The sequence below is a fragment of the Macaca nemestrina genome, chromosome 11 (assembly GCF_043159975.1).
Source record: "Macaca nemestrina isolate mMacNem1 chromosome 11, mMacNem.hap1, whole genome shotgun sequence".
In the NCBI taxonomy this organism is placed as follows: domain Eukaryota; kingdom Metazoa; phylum Chordata; class Mammalia; order Primates; family Cercopithecidae; genus Macaca; species Macaca nemestrina.
This window is the reverse complement of record NC_092135.1, coordinates 58799875-58817380: the sequence shown is the minus strand read 5'-3', so window position 1 is coordinate 58817380 and position 17506 is coordinate 58799875. Positions and strand designations below refer to the sequence as shown.

At 39.7% G+C, this 17506-nt stretch overlaps 1 long non-coding RNA gene across 1 annotated transcript; it reads right to left on the bottom strand.

The window, feature by feature from the left end:
• Positions 1–343: 343 nt before the first annotated feature.
• On the bottom strand, positions 344–17025 carry LOC105493167 (uncharacterized). Its single transcript, XR_011609808.1, has 4 exons — positions 15887–17025; positions 7706–11932; positions 3835–4022; positions 344–1761 (listed from the first exon to the last, which is right to left on the bottom strand). It is a non-coding gene; the product is annotated as an uncharacterized lncRNA (long non-coding RNA).
• Between the last annotated feature and the right edge of the window lie 481 nt (positions 17026–17506).

Here is a 17506-nt window from a genome sequence, read left to right as displayed (position 1 = left end):
CCTAATCTCTGTTTTAAGGTTCAGAACCTTACTTCTATCTGCAAAGTTCCTTTTGCCATGTCATGTAACATATTCGTGGGTTCCAGGGACTAAGGGCCAAGCTGAGAAGTTTGAATGTGAGACAGAAGGTAATAGAGAAGCACTGTAGATTCTTGAACAGAGGAAAGGTATGTAGGTACACAGGACAGGCTGATGATATGACATACCTTCAAACCAGAATTATTTAATTATTCATGTAACATTTATGTAGAGGAGAGACTAAGCAAGACATAGGGAAGAGATGAGAAGGAGAACTACTGGCGGCTGTTTTTGACCTCTCTTTATTAGACCCAAGCAAATTGACTCAAACTTGAAAACTCTACTCAGTAGAGGAAGATCCCTATAGTGAATTGTACTTACCTTCCTTCAGGGCAGTTTAGCCAACACCCTTGTGGGAGGCTGGCTCATCCTTCCCCTGACTTATGTGGTTTATCAAAGTATTCCCTCTAAACATTTGCAGAGGAGTTCTAAAGTAAATATTCTTTATCTCACTATCTTTTCAGTGAAGCTTCAGCCCCCTTTTATAGATGGGCATCTTAGGCCACCACCCCACTGTGCCCCCCAGCCCTAAGCTGTTTCTGAGGATATTCATCATTTTATTCATTCATGAGCATTTGCTATGTGCAAGTACTGATCCAGGTGCTGGGGCTACTGCAGTGAACAAAGTCCCTTTGCTCCTGGAACTTACCTTCGAATGGGAGAAGAAAGTCAGGAATCAAACAAATATACATCAGATGATGCAAATATGAAGCAACTAAGTAGGTTAGGAGGACAGAGAGTGGTGGGTGAAGATGGAAGGTAACGTTGGAGGAGACACTTAAAAGAAGTGAAGGGTTAAGCCACATGGCCATCTGGTGTAAGAGTGTTTAAGGCAGAGGAAATAGCAAATGCAATGACTGTGAGAAGGGGACATGCTTGGGACATTCATGGAGAATAAATGGGTCTTAAAGACTACACATTGGGTACACTGCTTAGGTGATGGGTGCACCAAAATCTCAGAAATGACCACTAGAGAACTTATTCATGTAACCAAACACCACCTGTTCCCCAAAAACCTATTGAAATAAAAATTAAAAAAAAAATAAGTTGATCTAAATGGCTGGAGCAGAGTGAGTGAGGGGAGAGGAGTGTTTGGAAAGGAGGTCAGAGAGGTGGCGGGCAGTGCTGTAGTAAAGTCATCTGTCATTGGTCCACATTAAGCAACATTCTAAAATTGGGCCTGCATGTTCTCACACACTGTTTACTCCAAAACTTCAATCTGATTACCATACAGAAGGATTTATTTGTCTCAAGATATTTGGACCAAAGAACAAAATAGCATATTTCAAGTTCTGGGTATAGATTGCTGTGAAAAATTAACTTATATGCATTTATTGACTATTGTTTATGACATAAACAAAGCTGCTCTTCTTCTATAATAAGAAGAGTTGGTAATACTGTACCTTTATTTTCCACCCTCTATATTATTATACAATAAAATAGTTGAATATATAATATACTGCCGAGAGGGTAATGAGCAGGATTCAATCACACATTTAAATGAACTTTTAAGAAATCTGAACCATGTCCAAGTTCTTCCATCTAAGCATCACTTAAGAATCTGTTTGTTCAGTTGAGTTTCATCTCTGCAGCTGCCAAGGCACTTCAGTTCTGCCAGCTCGACTCTCTGATTGCAAAATAAAGGGTGGTCACTTAACAGTGGATGTGAAGAATGAGAATGTTCTGTGAAAAGAACGACATTATGAGAAACCCTAATAATGGAAGACTGGAGGCTTCCCTCTGGTCCCCCCATTAGCCTGAAGGCAGTTAAATGGGAGGGTATTCTCACCTTCCCTGAATCTCAGCAGCCTTTGGCGGGGTATGTGTGCTTTTGGAAGATGGATGCACTTTGCTGCAGCTTACATTCATAAATATTTTTGTAGTATAATAGGTTGTCAAAACAAATCTGTGTTTTCTATTTGTGTGTGTGTGAGTGTGTCAGTATGCCTCTTCATCTTTTTGTCCATCTAGAAGTAGAGTACAAATAGTTTACTTTCCTCATTATGGATTTTTCATTACAGTATAGATTTTTGCAGAAGTGAGTCATGAGGAATAGGTAAACAAATGGCCATATAATCAGTGGGAACAGTTTCTGTATCTTGTTTTAACAGTTCCATGTCTTTGCTGGAAATCTGTGGTTCTTTTAAAGCATTTTTTGATGGAAAATCCTATCTGAAGCTTGGCAGTAACTGTGTCATTGAGCTGGGGAGGGAAGGCAAGGTGGTCTTGTTGACAACACAATTGTGCCTGTGGAAATGCAGCATTGTGTTCAGAGGACAGGCACCAAGTTTCATAAAACTTCATCACCTGTTAGCTGTGTGACTTTAAGTGATCTGCTTAACTTCTCTGAGACTCCATGTTTTATTTTGTAAAATGAGGAAAACAATGCTTACATCCTGGAGTGGTTGTGAGAATTACATGAGGTAATGTAAGTGTAGTGCTTAGTGTAGTGCCTGCACCTGCTAAATGCTCTATAAATGGTAGCCATTTTTACTATCATTTTTCTTTGGCTTATTTCATTCTGATGGCACAGCATGTAGACTTGGCATAAAGCAGCAGTCTTTCTGGTGCATGGAAATGTAGTTGCTTAGAGGCTAGCACATCAAACCCTGCAACTCAGTGTATATCCTCCTTCGAATTTTTCACAATATTTTTCTCTCTTCAAGGAAACCTGGACAAAACATTTTGCTGCTTGCTGCCTGAATTGACCAGCGATTCTAGTTTCCAAGGAGATTATAAATGGATGTATTTGTGTATGCTGATTTGCCTCAACTTTAGAACAGTTCCTCAGGGAATTCTTCAAAAGAAACAGAACATAATGGAAATGCATTTATTTTTTCATAAGCCATGGAAAATGGTTTGTGTGTGAATCCTTAGTGATCTAAAAGTTACTTAGAAGTGGTCAGGCAAATGGAAAGATTTGCTAATGAAAGATTTATCTCCCCATGACTGCAATTTTATACATCCTTTCAGATTAATTTATCTGGATCTTTTTCTATTTAGAAAAACATTTAGTGCAATTTGGAATTGTAATTAGGATATTCTATACCATCTGCAGTGCTTGATGTAATTCTCTAGCTTCACTATGGTTACATCACAAAGGAGGCTAGAGTTAAGTCTGCTTTTTTACTCTAGAAAACCCAACAGCACCCACACAATGGCTATCCTTGATAAGTATTCAATATTGGTTAATTGATATTAAAGTTTTACTCCTGGTGCAGGTTCCATTAGTGCTTGTGGTGAAAAATTGCACATTAGTATCTTAAAAATTATGGATTGATGGACAGAGGATGCCACTTTCAAAGGCTCTTGGTTCTAATTCTAGATAGCCCATATGACATTAACCCAGGCCTCTCTTAGTCTCTCTGTTTTTATTCCATCAATTGTCAGATGGGATAATAAAACTGATATAGCTTCTAGTGTTTTAAGGAGAGTTATTGCTGTTGGTTTTTTGCATATCTGAATGTTGAAAATTTTAATTTAGAGGTCAATATCATTCTTTTCACAGAACACTTATTTTTCACATCCACTATTAAGTGGCCACCCTTTATTTTGCAATCAGAGAGTTGAACTGGCAGAATTTAAGTGCCTTAGGTCCAGGCTTGTTTGATTGATTCATTAATTCATCACTCATCATGTATTCGTGCAGCAGTGAGTGGCACAGTGCGGTGTAAAGGACATAAGCTTTAGAGTTAAGACTTGGGTTTGCATCCAAGCTCTCTTACTAATTTCATGATCTTGGTAAAATTACTTTACCTTTATGAATTTCCATACTGACATCTGTGAACATAGGTGGTTGCAGTGATTACAGAAGAATAAAGAGGTGAAATGCCTGCACAGTACGTATTGCTTGTAGATAGGAGGTGCTCTACTTCCCTCCTACTGTGCACATTGGCATCCCATGGAACAGATTGACAGTCGTTACTGTTTAGAGAGTTTACAATCTAAATGAGGAACATGTAAAAAGGAATAATTATAACATTAAGATTTGGCAACAACCATCCTGGTCTTATTAAAAAATGAGTCTGTGGATAGTTTGAGTGAAAACAGTGAGTAAAAACCAGCGTTCAAGAAGAGATTCTAAATGAAACATGATTGGCAGCCAACCTCCTTAACTTCTGATACTGGATCTGCCTTTGCCAATGCTTTCTTCATCAATGGCTAAGTTGCAATGAGACCACAAAAGTGAAATCTCTCATACCTGCTTGTTGATCAAGGAGATTATGTTTAGCTATATGTGAGTTGTACTAGATTAAGTATTAGTAAAGAGTTTCTTTTCTCAGCTTCTCCTAAATAGATTAAGTGGCACATTAATGTGCTTTTAATTCCATTATCTTTAATATTTTTCATTCAAAATGTATGTAATGGATTGGGAGTGCTGGGGGATGTACCCAGCCCCCACAAGCAGATTTGTTACCACCCCATCTGCCACCCCAAATGCTAAATCCCAGGAACACCACTGCTTTGCAGTATGTTCTATTTTACAAGACTCTGAGGAAAGAGAAACACAGAAAGACAGTGACAATCACTGCAGGGTTAGAAAGACAGAGAGCATAAGGTTAGAGCTAAAACTTCTAAAAAGCAAATGGAGTGTTGGAAAAAAGGAACAGAGGGAAGAATTGAATACATTTACCAGGGAATTAATGAATAGGCTAAAGGTATTTATGCAGGCAGAGAGCATATGGAAAAGGGGGAAATGAATCATGGAAGAAGGCAGCAAGTCTTATCACATGAGTTTTTTCATCTTGAGAAGTGTGTGTGTGTGTGTGCGTGTGTGTGTGTGTGTGTCTGGAAGGAAAAACAGTTACTAAGTCCAGTCCATACCACAGGAGAGAGGAAAAAAGTGTCTACCATGAGGTTGTCATGATAGTTAATGTGTTCTAAAGTGTTACATCTGAGCTACACCTTGTAGAGGACTTCTGTAGCAACTGTAAAGAGAAAGCCATAGAGCAAGGGGAAGGGCTGTGGAGAGCTGAGATCTGTATGAATACAGTAAGCTTCTCCACTTGCTGGCACTTTTATTGCCCCCTCCTCCTTCCTGGTTTCAACACTTGCTGTTATGCCCAGTGATTGGTGTTGCCAAGGCCCAAATAGCTTCCGGTATTGGTATGTCCTATAAGAATGACTGCAGAGAAATGGGAGGCTTGGAGAGATTGGGGGATTTTGAAAGGCTATGGGTTTGAAAACTTCTGCAGCTTGAGGCTGTAGAGATAGGGATGGGAAGACAAACTTGTTCCTAAGTGTTTCTGATGAAGAATGTCTTGGCTGGATGTGGTGTCTCACGCCTGTAATCCTAACCCTTTGGGAGGCTGAGGAGGGTGAATGGCTTCAGCTCAGGTGTTTGAGACCAGCCTGGGCAACATGGTAAAACTGCATCTACAAAAAATACAAAAAGTAGCTGGGTGTGGTGGTGCATGCCTGCAGTGTCAGCAACTTGGGAGGCTGAGGCAGGAGGATCGCTTGAGCTCAGGAGGTTAAGCTTTCAGTGAACCAAGATTGCACCACTGCACTCCAGCCTAGGTGACAGAGTGAGACCCTGCCCACCCCGCCTCCCCCCAACACACACACAGAATATCTTGCCTCATTAAATGTAATTGTAACACTGGGGACAGGGTTCAGGAGAGCATGTGGTACAAGTGAGTGTGGGAAGCAATTAAGCACATGGGAGGAGCCTAAGAATAATGCAGAAAAAAAATGCCAAATAGGATCAAAAGCAGTTGAAAAAATTGGCTGATCCTGGATGATAAAAGAAAAGGCTCTAAGAAGGTAGGTGTATCTGAGGCCAGAGGATGGCCAGCAGTGGAACTGCCCTGCCAGTCTACAGTGGAGCCACCTGAAGTGAGAGCTGAGCGGCCAGCACAAGGCCAGGGGTCAGGGCAGTGACATCTGTACTAACCCCACGGGCTAGGCTTGGGTTGTGCCTGCAGGGACAGGGCCTGGAATTGAACTCCCCCGCAGGGTGATCTCTACACAGATGCCTGAGTGAGGCCTGTGTACTGGCACTATGCTCCCTGCTCAAAGCTCATATGTGGAAATTATAATCCAGCAGATTATTTTTGAAATCTTGAAAAATCTCCTCACCATAATAAGTTCATAGCTAAAAACCTCCAGATAGATAGGAAAGCACAATTTCAAAAAAGAACTTACATCTAAAGAAGTAAAAATCAAAAGGGTAATTTAAAAAATGTAAATACATTTAATAACTTCAAAGAGATAAAGAGGTGAAAGTATCTATACATAGACATATAGATAGCTATATAGATACATAAAATATGATGTTATAAATCAAGAATGGGTTATTATGGTTATTATGGAAAAGAACCAATTAGAAATAATGACAATAAAAAATAAGGTTGTTGATATAACAAGACTCGACATAGTGAGCTAGACATAACTGAAGAGTCAATCAGTGAATCATAAAATTGTGTTGAAATATTAGTTTTATCTGATATTGAGTGCTTATTTTGTGCCTGACATTATTGTAAGCATTTAATATGTATAATTTCATTTAATCCTTGCAAGAATGATATAAAGTAGGTTCTCTTTTCTTTCCCAATTAATTGATTAGGAAATTAAGGTCAAGAGGATAAGTAATTTGTCAAAAGTCACACAACTAGTCTTGAATCTAAAAAGAGCCCTTGTGTTTAACCATTGCACTATAACACTAACTCCCAAGATTTCTCAAGACGCAGCACAAATAAAGAGATAGAAACTAAAGGAGGAAAAGTTAAGAGGGGATAAATTCCAGAAATAATGAATAAAAATCTATCTTTTAACAAATCCACAGGTGATTTATAAGCATTTTAAAGATTGAGAGCTTTGTTCATTCCCAAGTCTGTTTTCTTAAGATAGTAATGAACAAAGCTCTTCTCTCATCCTCTAGTGGATGCTTCTCTGAACAGTGACTCGGATTCTGGGAGAATTCGACAAGGGAAGCTCACTATTCAGCAGTCCCTAGGGCAATTTGGCAGCATAGATCTTCTAAATGCCAATTCTAAATGATCACTAGTGGTGGTCTGAAGCTATGTTGAGAAGGATTCTGAGGCTACATCTGGCCATAGCAGGAAAGAGTACTATAATTAGTGATATGTGTCATGGGCAAGGGAAGGGGTAACATGGGGGAGGGTTAGCAGTATGTGGCCATATATTTGGCCTGGAGAGAACCCCATCTGCTAACCATCTTCGGAGGCCAATGAAGGACAGGATTAGGACAGCAATGAGCAGATAGTGAGGACCAGTTCTTTTATAGAGATCTCAAATGCTAGGTTACCGAATTTTCTGAAGACTACCTTTGTTTTGAGGTGACATAAGTAAATTATTTTTGTACAAACATGGGCTTGAGACCTTCTCAAACTGACCTGTATATTTCAATATCTAGTACTCAAGAGGACCTAATAGGACAAGCTGATTGGGGAACATCTACACCAGTGTTCAAACTTCCAGTGAGGAAAGTAACATGTTATCTAATCCAAATCTCTCATGTTTTAATTTATTCTGCAAAATATAAAAATGGCAAATTCTTATGCTTATCAGGCTGCCCCTGAAGACATGGATGTAGGGACTAAGAACCTTAAAGCTCACACAGGGAGTGGAGCTGAGTTGGTCCAGAATGATAAGCTGCACTTGCCTGCTGGGCTGCAGCAGGGAGATGAAGTACCCTGATCACTCTTGTCTTGATTCTGAGTCCAGCCAACACTGCCTTTGAAAGTGATGAGGATATGCATTCGTTGCCATAAAGGAGAAATGTCCTGTAAAAAGAATTCTTGCACTTGTAGACATTCTAAAGTCTCTATGGTAATATCTTTTCCAGTCTGTTTGCACTGTGAGGGGGAGAGGAAACTGCACTGAAGAGGAAACTGAGGCATACTCAGCTGTCAGACATGGAGCTAAGAATACACATAGCCTTCTAATTATAAGTCATGCTAACCAGTTTGCTCTTGATTGCCTTCAAGGTAAAAGTACAAAGGATTTATGGACAAAATCATCTCTTTATGTGGTGCTCCTAAGGTATTTAGCATAGTCCTGGCATCTAGAAAGTGCCATGATATCTGACTATTGTCTCAGAAAGTGACCTTTTTTTTTTTTTTTAAAACTACAGTAGCCATCACAATCTAGGGATGTTTGGGATTCAGATAGGTTGTTTTCCCTTCTCCCTTGAGCTCAATCTGGTCAGTAGGAAAGGAAATTTGACCACGATGCATCCTTAAGGAAATCTTCCATAAAAAGACATGCCATAAAGACTTAAGCACATGGCAGAAATTAGTATAGATTCATTTTCAGAAAGTTTATGACAGTTAAGGATATGGGAACTGGAGGACTCAGGATAATTGAATCAGGCTGTGATGTACTGAGAATCATTTGTGGTTTTGGTGGCAGTAAATGTGCTAGTAAGACCAAACCAGTCAAAACTAATTGCAGTGGGCCTATTATTTGCAGGAAATAGGTTCCCACAAGAAGCCCTTGATGAACAAGTAGCTTAATGATAACCTAAAAACCCAGAGACTTTAGCCTGAGGTCAAAGATACTTACTAACAGCCAGTTCTTGGTCTTGACATTAAAGGAAAGAAAATATCTGAAAATCAAGAGAGGAATTCACTAGATTAGTGAAGGAGGCCAATTAACCCACTTTGCAACCAAAATTAAACAAAACCAAACAAGAACAAAAACACCATGCCCAGAAAGTTGAGAAAAAAGAAAATTAACATAAGTGTATCAGGCTTTGTGAAACTTTGGAGCATTCTAGGAAGGAAATGATATGGACTGTCACCAGCTAATTACTAGACAGAATCTGCTGCCAGCATCGGGGAAACAGAACCAAGGAGGAATCAATCTCCCCTCCATGAAGTGCTAATTTCAAAGCCCAATTAGGTTTCCACAGCCTTGATTTCTTGGCTATGGACAAAGTGTGTGGTGTTCTCATTCTTTTCCATGCTGCTGCCAAGCTTGTCCTGCACTGTGTTCTTAGGTGCCCACTGATGATATCCTGAACCTGAGACACCTGAGACCCTGATCACTCTTGTCTTGACAAGACAGAGCTCCAGCCAAATTGTCTCAGATTCAGATTGAATTTTCAATTCTTACTTCCCAGAGAGACTCAGTCCCTGGTTCAGATACTGGCAATCCTTGGCCTTTTCTCGACCATCTCCACCCACCTATGTGCTGAGGGTCTTTCTTAGAACAGGGGTTTGGTCAGTATCTCAGCTAAGCTAAGCAGCTCTCTCTGGAGAATATCAGGAAAGACCCTCAGAGTCTCTGTGTCCCTGTGACTACCCTCCTCCCCAACATACATACTTCACTGCCAAGTGACAAGATCAAATAGCCTTTCTCCATAAATGGGACATAAGGACAGAGGTGGCATTTAGGGCACAGGAAAGGATGGGAAAATTTTCTTTTCCTTAAGTGTCTCATGACTCTAAGGGATTATACAGGTCTAGGAGTCAGAAAACCTGGACTCTAATTCTGACTCTGCTAGCCACTGAACTTGAGAGCCTCATGTTAGGTGCAAAAAAGAGGCAGTTGCATTATAGAAAGCAGTATGGCAATTCCTCAAAGAGCTAAAAGCAGAACTATCATTCCACCCAGCAATCCCATTACTAGGTATGGCCAGAAAAATATAAATCATTCTACCCTAAAGACACAGGCATGCAAATGTTCATTGCAGCACTGTTTGCTATACCAAAGACATGGCATCAACCTAAATGCCTGTCAATGACAGATTGGATAAAGAAACTACGGTACGTACACACCATGGAATACTGTGCAGCCATAAAAAAGAACAAGATCATGTCTTTTGTGGGAACATGGATGGAATGGGAGGCTATTATCCTTAGCAAACCAGTGCAGGAATGGAAAGGCAAACACCGCATGTTTTCACTTACAAGTTAAATGATGAGACCTTTTGAACACAAAAAAGGAAACAAGAAACACCGCGGTCTACTTGAGGGTGGAGGGTGGGAGGAAGGAGAGGAGCATAAAAAAATAATTATTGGGTGCTGGGCTTCATACCTGGGTGATGAAACTATCCGTACAACCAACCCCCATGACAAAGTTTACCTGTGTAATATAGGTAGGTTATCTATGTAACAAACCTTCACATGTACCCTGAACCTAAAATAAAAGTTTTTAAAAAGAGAGGGTTGTGTTAGATAATCTGTAGAGGGATCTGTTTCAGCCCTGTCTTTAATAATCTGTGAAAATGGCTTGCAGTCAAGGAGGTTTCAGGAATTCATTGCGTTCTCTTCCTGTCATTTGCCTTTCTTGACTTCCATGTTCTTTCATTGAATCCACCTTTAGGGCATTTACCGTGTTCTGCCTTATAGCCATTTGAATTCTTGACTTCTCACCTCCTACAGATGATAAGTTTGGGGGTATCAGGGATAGCAATTTATATACCTTGGTTTTGCATCAAAGTACCAAGTGAAGTGCCAGGTACATAAATATTTGAGAAGTTAGATTGTCAGTGTCTAGCATAGGAACCACGATAAGTCAACAGTCTCTGCCTTATGGCAGGTGCCTGGTGTCTGGGAACAATTCTCAACTTGCTGTTAAGTTGTCACATCCCAATCAATATTGCGGCCATGGCTTGTCTGATGAGTGGTAGTTGGAACCTCAGGTTGTTTGGGGTCAACTTGTATGTTTTGTGCTCTTTGGTAGTTTCTTTAGATTATGGCCCTTGGGCTTTTAAATTCTCATTTCTCTTGGGTGTTTTCTTTGCTCAGCACTATGTTGCTAAAGATGCTGTACATCAACTGTTGTAACCTCAGTTGTCTTGAAATCAGCAGGCTTTGGTAGAAAAGATTTGAGACTTAATTGAACAGTGACTATGAAGGAGTCAAGTGTTATATTGCAAAGCAGCCACTTGATTAATGGTTGCAAAACACCTTTTCCCTTCCTTTATTGTTTTTCTTCCTGCTTTGCCTTAAAGTTGAGAGATCAAAGGAACTTGTAGTAGTTATAGTCATCTATAAATTATTTGGTTCTCAGTTTCTCAGTGAATTTGTAGACTACTTTGAACTTCTGTACTACCAAAGAGATTGAATAGAAAGGGATTCTGTGATGCTAATATTCTGATATGCCAATGAGAAAATAGCTACATTATCATTTTTCACTGTTGTCTGAAGCCTTGCTTTTAAAATTAATCTCCACAGCATCACTTGGATAATTTGTAATGTTGGCAGAGAGCAAGTCTTCAGTGTTCAGTGGTGCTCAGTTCTGAGAACGATACTAAAGAACTGCAAGTCATGGATGCAGGAGACATTTGTCTTGAATTTTGACTGCCTAGTTTTTGAGCACCCTCCCTAGGCTTGTAGGAATTTTCCTCATACAAAGCAATGTTTCTCATGACCAAAGAAGCTGAAAATGCCAAATACTCGCTTTCTTGCAGCTGGAGGATGGGCACGTGACTGGCTTCTACCAATTGGGTGCACTCACCTCTTTTTTGGAAACTGATGAAACAAAAACCTCAGAACACTTGAATTTTTATCTTAGGGAGGTTGATGGTCACAGCAGCAACCTAGAGGTTTCTGAAGTGTTTGTGACAACAGTTAATCTGCCGTGTCCAGCAATGTGGCTGTTGGGAGGACTGTGTCCAGTGATGCTGCTTGTTTGTCTTCACAGGACCAGTGAGTTCTGTGGTGGATCTGGGGCCTTGTTCTGAGCTGCACAGCCTCCAAGCCTGGTTCTCCAGCCCTTCTGTAGATTCCGTGAGCTATGTAATATATTTTAATAAATCCTGTTTCTGCTTTAATTAGCCAGAGTTGGTTCCTGTTGCTTGCATCTAAAACTGTGATCAATACACTGGTCCATGCTCCCAAGAGATTTCTAATCTTGGGGTGGAGATGACTAACAGAAACATCTGGAATATATAAGATAGTATGTCAGATTATGTCCAGTAGATTGTGCTTCATACTAAAACAACTACAGGAATAGAGAATAGGAAAAGAAAGCACAGTATAGTGATTCAGACTCCAGACTAAATCCAGGGATTACCAACTCAGTATGCCTTGAAGGGCCATGCAGATAGAAGTAAAAGAATGCAGCAGTTGGGCTTTGGGGAAAATTAAACAAGACAATATTTATAAATCTCAGTGAACTGTTTATAATAAATGAACAAAACTGGTACCATGGTAATAGCAACAACAGTAATGAAAGCTAAACCAATAAAAATCGCTAGTCTTTACCTATTGCTTACTGTGAGCCAGACCTTGTTCTAGAGCTTTATTCTTAGGGTACATAAATTATGTATTCAGCTTGCCTGAGAATGTCCTGCTGTATCCTGTTCAGTTTAGCATTTATCCTGGATTTTCCTTCCCCTTCCCCTTCCCTTTCCTTTGACAGAGTCTCATTCTGTTGCCCAGGTTGGAGTGCAGTGGCGTGATCTCTGCTCACTGCAACCTCTGTCTCCTGGGCTCAAGTGATTCTCCTGCCTCAGGCTCCCTAGTAGCTGGGATTACAGGTGTGCGCCACCATGCCCGGCTAATTTTTGTATTTTCAGAAGAGACGGGGTTTCACCATGTTGGCCAGGCTTGTCTCGAACTCCTGACCTCAAATGATCCACACACCTGGGTCTCCCAAAGTGCTGGGGTTATAGGTGTGAGCCACTGCACCTGACCTCCACAGTGCGATTCTTGATGGCCACTCAGTGGGCCAACCAGATGTGCCAAGGCCTACGAGACATAGCCTGCAAGAAAAGGGACAAATAAAGCTAAGCAACTGATTAAAGAATGTGAATAGGTCCCAACATGAATATTCTGCTTATAGTGTTTTTGTTTTAATATTCAGAAACCCAAAAAATTTATACTGACATGTATTGTTTTTGGGAAAAAATTATTTCTGAAATAGTGTTCAAATAGAACTATTTTATAGATCCACCAATAAGTTTAAAATATTTTTGGGGGTCAGTAAATAAGTTTAATTGAACTGTGCATCATTATTTCAAAAGTAATATGCATTTTACTAATTTTTAGTGTCTCTTTTCACTCTCAGAAATATAATGTTTTGGACAATAAATTATAAGATAATCTTATATGTTTGTATTTACTAGTTTAATCCCCTCAACAACCCTCTGAGGTGGATTATTTTTAAAAATTTCTATTCACAATTGAGAAAACAGGGTCAGCGAATTATTGGAGTCTGTTGCTTAAAATACTTAGCTAATCTGCAGCAAGCTGAGATTTTAAATTGGGCAGTCTGGCTCCAGAGTCTTTGCTCACAACCATTACTCAAAAGTAGACCTCATGGGAGAAGATTTTAATGCAAAGACCTGCTCTTCTCTTCCACCGAGCCTCTTCCTAGAGTGGAACCTGTGGCAATTTACTTTCCCTCTTTGAGCCTCTTATCTTTATAAAATGGGGATGCTACTCTCTATGTCATAGAGTTGCTGGGAGGAATCAATGATTAATGTGTAAGAAAAGTGCTTTTGTAGGCTTAAAATGCTGTACATATGTAAGATAATCATGTGTGGCCTTCTCCATACATCTAAGGCAGCATTTCGTGGGATGATACCGTAAACCAGAAGTCAGTGTGCATGCTGGGCGATAGGCAATGTCTCTCAGTTTCTCCAAGTTCTATCTCCAATTGAATAAAGTCAAAGATAACACTTCAGATGTGTGTAGAGAAACACACTACGGTGTTATATATCAGGGATCCTCATACTGGTGGCATGAAACATATACATGCGTGGTTGAATTCTTCTGGGTTTACGTAGAGTCATAGGGCCAAGGGATCAGAAGGATTTAAAAATCTGTTCTATTCTTTTAGCAGTGGCTGCCGGCAAAGAGAAACCATTTCTGCCTGGAGTCTCTGATTTCTGCCTAAAATCTAGGTGGAAAGTGGGGATTAAAAAAAACTGGGTCATTGTGGCTAACTGATGGATTTTTTAAATAATCCCATGATGGGAACTAGGTAATTTCCTGTCCTCACCGCCATTGTTCAGGTTCTAATCTCTATCCTCTCAAGAACAGCAGGAGTTGCATTTGCCTCAAGTCTGAACTCCTCTGACCCACTTGCTTTGCTGCTACTGCACAGATTTTTCTAAAGTGTAAATCTGATCTCTCCACTTCCCTGCTTACAATCCTTCAATGACTTCCTTTGTCCTTAGGATAAAGTTTAAAGCTCTTTGCATGGTGGGGTGGACATTCACTATTTTTCCCTGCCCTGCTATCACTCCATATAGGATGAATTTGACTGAATTACCTGGAACTAACTATGAGCATGTGACCCAGGCATGGCTAATTAGAGTATTAGAGATTCATTTAGGGATGGGCATAAGATCCAATTCAAGCCACTGCAAAGTTAAGCCTGAATTGAAGGAAGACTCCTGATCCACTATTTTTCCCTGCCCCACTCTTCACTCCACATTGGATGGATTCGACTGAATTGCTTGGAACTAACTGTGAGCACGTGACCCAGGCTTGGTTAACTAGAGTATTAGAGATTCATTCAGGGATGGGCACAAAATCCAATTCAGGCCACTGCAAGTTAGGCCTGAGTTGAAGAAAGATCCCTGATGATCAGCCGAGTACTGAAATCAGCCGTGCTGGAAAACTCATTTACCTCCTAAACTCTCTAGTATCTGAGTCACTGCATTCCACATTTTGTTATTTAAGCTATTTGTATTGTGTTTCTGTGACTTGAAACCAAAAAGTTCTTGCCTAACACAACAGTATACAATAACGTTCTTCATGCTCTGGCCCAGGTTACCTCCTCTGACTCATCTCCTTGCACTTTGGATATACGGTGTTGAATTGCCCAATGCAGCGTGCTATTTTATGCCTCTGAGCTTTCTGCCTAGAATGCCTTTCACCATCCTACTCTGCTTCTTCATCCTCCTATCTTATTCTATTCATCATTCAAAATGCTACTCAACCATGGTATCTTCTCAAAAGCCTCCATTGAAACCCCAGTCTAGGTTGCTCCTTCCTTGTCTTTGCTCTTATCACTCCACCCTGTAGCCATGGGTCTACTTCTCTGACATCCTTTCTAGATCAAAAATTTCTCAGGGAAAGGGATACCATGTCTTATGTCTTATGTCTCAGGGAAAGGGATCAGTATGTTCAGTATGTGTTTGTTAAAGGAATAGAGGCAATTCACATTTGGCTGAAATTTTCTCTAGTCTAGATAATTTTTGGCATACTAAGGTAATTTATCAGATTGACAACTTTTGGTTGGGTGGGGGGCAGTTCTGTGCACTTTCTAGCCAGATTCTGTTCAGACTAAATTAATATTTGGACCAAATGGCCCTTCATACTTTAATATCCTAAAATTACTTCCTCCACAGGACATAGGGAATCTTCTGCTTTAAGAGTCTGGGTGTGGGGTTCTCCATCAGCCTGAGACAGGCCTAGGCTCAGCTGGACTTAGAGTGGGTTGCTGGCAGAAAATCTCAGAATGAACCCTGATAAGTTGGCTTGGGAGTGATTGAATTTGGCGAGCTCAGGAAGATGATGCCATAACTTACACAGTATAGTAGTCCCCCTTAATTTGTGGGGGTTACATTCCAAGACTCCCAGTTGGATACCTGAAACCATGGATACAGTGGTACTGAACTCTATGTACTATATATTTTTCTTATAGATACATAGCTATGATAAAGTTTAACTTATAAATTAGGAATAGTAAGAGATTAACAATAATAAAGTTTACCAATATACTACAATAAAAATTATGCAAATGTGGTCCCTCTCTCATTCTCAAAATATCTTTTTGTATGTTATATTTTCAAATCGTGGTTGACTGTGGGTAACTGAAATCATGAAAAAGGGCAACTGTAGATAAGGAGGACTACTGTCCTAGAGAGTTAGTTACTCACCTTCCACTCACTTCTCAACCCCCTCCAGTCTGGCTCCTGCTTCTTCCCTAGAAACAACTTTTGCAGAAGTCATCAATAACTGATTATCACAAATCCATAGACATATTTGGTTCTACAAGGCTGAGTCCTGGCTTTCTTCTGTTGTTATTCTACATTCTCTTCCTATAGGGCCTCATCCACACCCTTGACTTCAATTATCTCCACCATGTATGTCACTCACAAATTTTTATTCTAACCCAACATTTTATCTAAACATCGGACTTGTAGGTACAATTGTTACTCACTATCTTTAATTAGATGACATGTCAAACTCAACAGGTCTAAAGCCAAATTCCAGGCTTGTCCCAAAATTAGTCCTCAGTGTGCATTCTCAGTTTCAATGAGGGACATCATCTCGCATCCATTTACTCAAACCAGAGACCGAGACGTCATCTTCGATATCTTGTTCTGCCTTTTATTCGATCTGTTTTCAAGAACAATTGATTTTATGGAGATATCTTTTGAATTTTCTCATCTCTTTATATTTACTACTATTGCTACATCAAAGTGTTTTCTCCTACTAAAATAACCTCCTGAATGATTTCCCAACTTATACTCCTTTCCTTCTCCAATCCTGTATTGGAGTCATCTTTTCAAAACATAAATTTGTTTTGTGTTACCACACTGCCTAAAAACCTTTAATGATATCCCCACTGTATCCAATTCCTCTTGGGTAGAGGTATGATACCTTAACTTGGCCTTCAAGGCCTTCCATGGCCTGGCCTCTACATGTATTTCCTGTCTCATCTTGTGTCTGTATATTTTGGTTTCTCTTTGTTGGGTCACTGTGACCTCATTCAACTCTTCCTGTTTTTCATCTTTCCTTCCAGCATAGGCATTTTTACATATTCACTTTACCCTCCTCTTGATCTGGTTAAATTCTACTCATCCTTAGATCGTAGATCAGTAGTAATTCCTTCAGGGAATTACCTAACATCCCAAATTAGGTCTCTTGTGTACTCCCATAGCACTGAAGATCTCTGCTTCATAGCACTAACCACAGTTCTAACTTAACTTTTATTTGTATATTATTAGATGATAGTCTTTCATTTAGACTACACTGTTAGCCTGATACAGACAGGGCCATTTAGTTTTGCTAACTTTTCTTGTCAGTTAGATAATGCTACATAATAAATGACTCAAAAATTTAATGACTTGAAACATTAACCATTGCATGATAAGATTTGCTCAGTGTCATTAGTTGTTAGGAACATGCAAATGAAAACCACAATGAAGTACCACCTCATACCCAATAATATGGCTATAATTTAAAAAACAAACACAGAAAATAACAAGTGTTGGTGAAGATGTGGAGAAATTGGAACCCTCATACATTGCTCATGGGAATGTGACATGGTCCAGCTGCTGTGGAAAGAGTTTGACATTTCTTTAAAAAGTTAAACATAAAATTATCATATGACACCATAATTTCACTTCTAGGTTTATACCCAAAGGAACTGAAAACAGGTATTCAAACAAGTACATGTATATATTATAACCACATTATTCACAAAAATCAAATGATAGAAACAGCCCAAATGTCCTTCAATGGATGAATTGGATAAACAAATTATGGTAGAC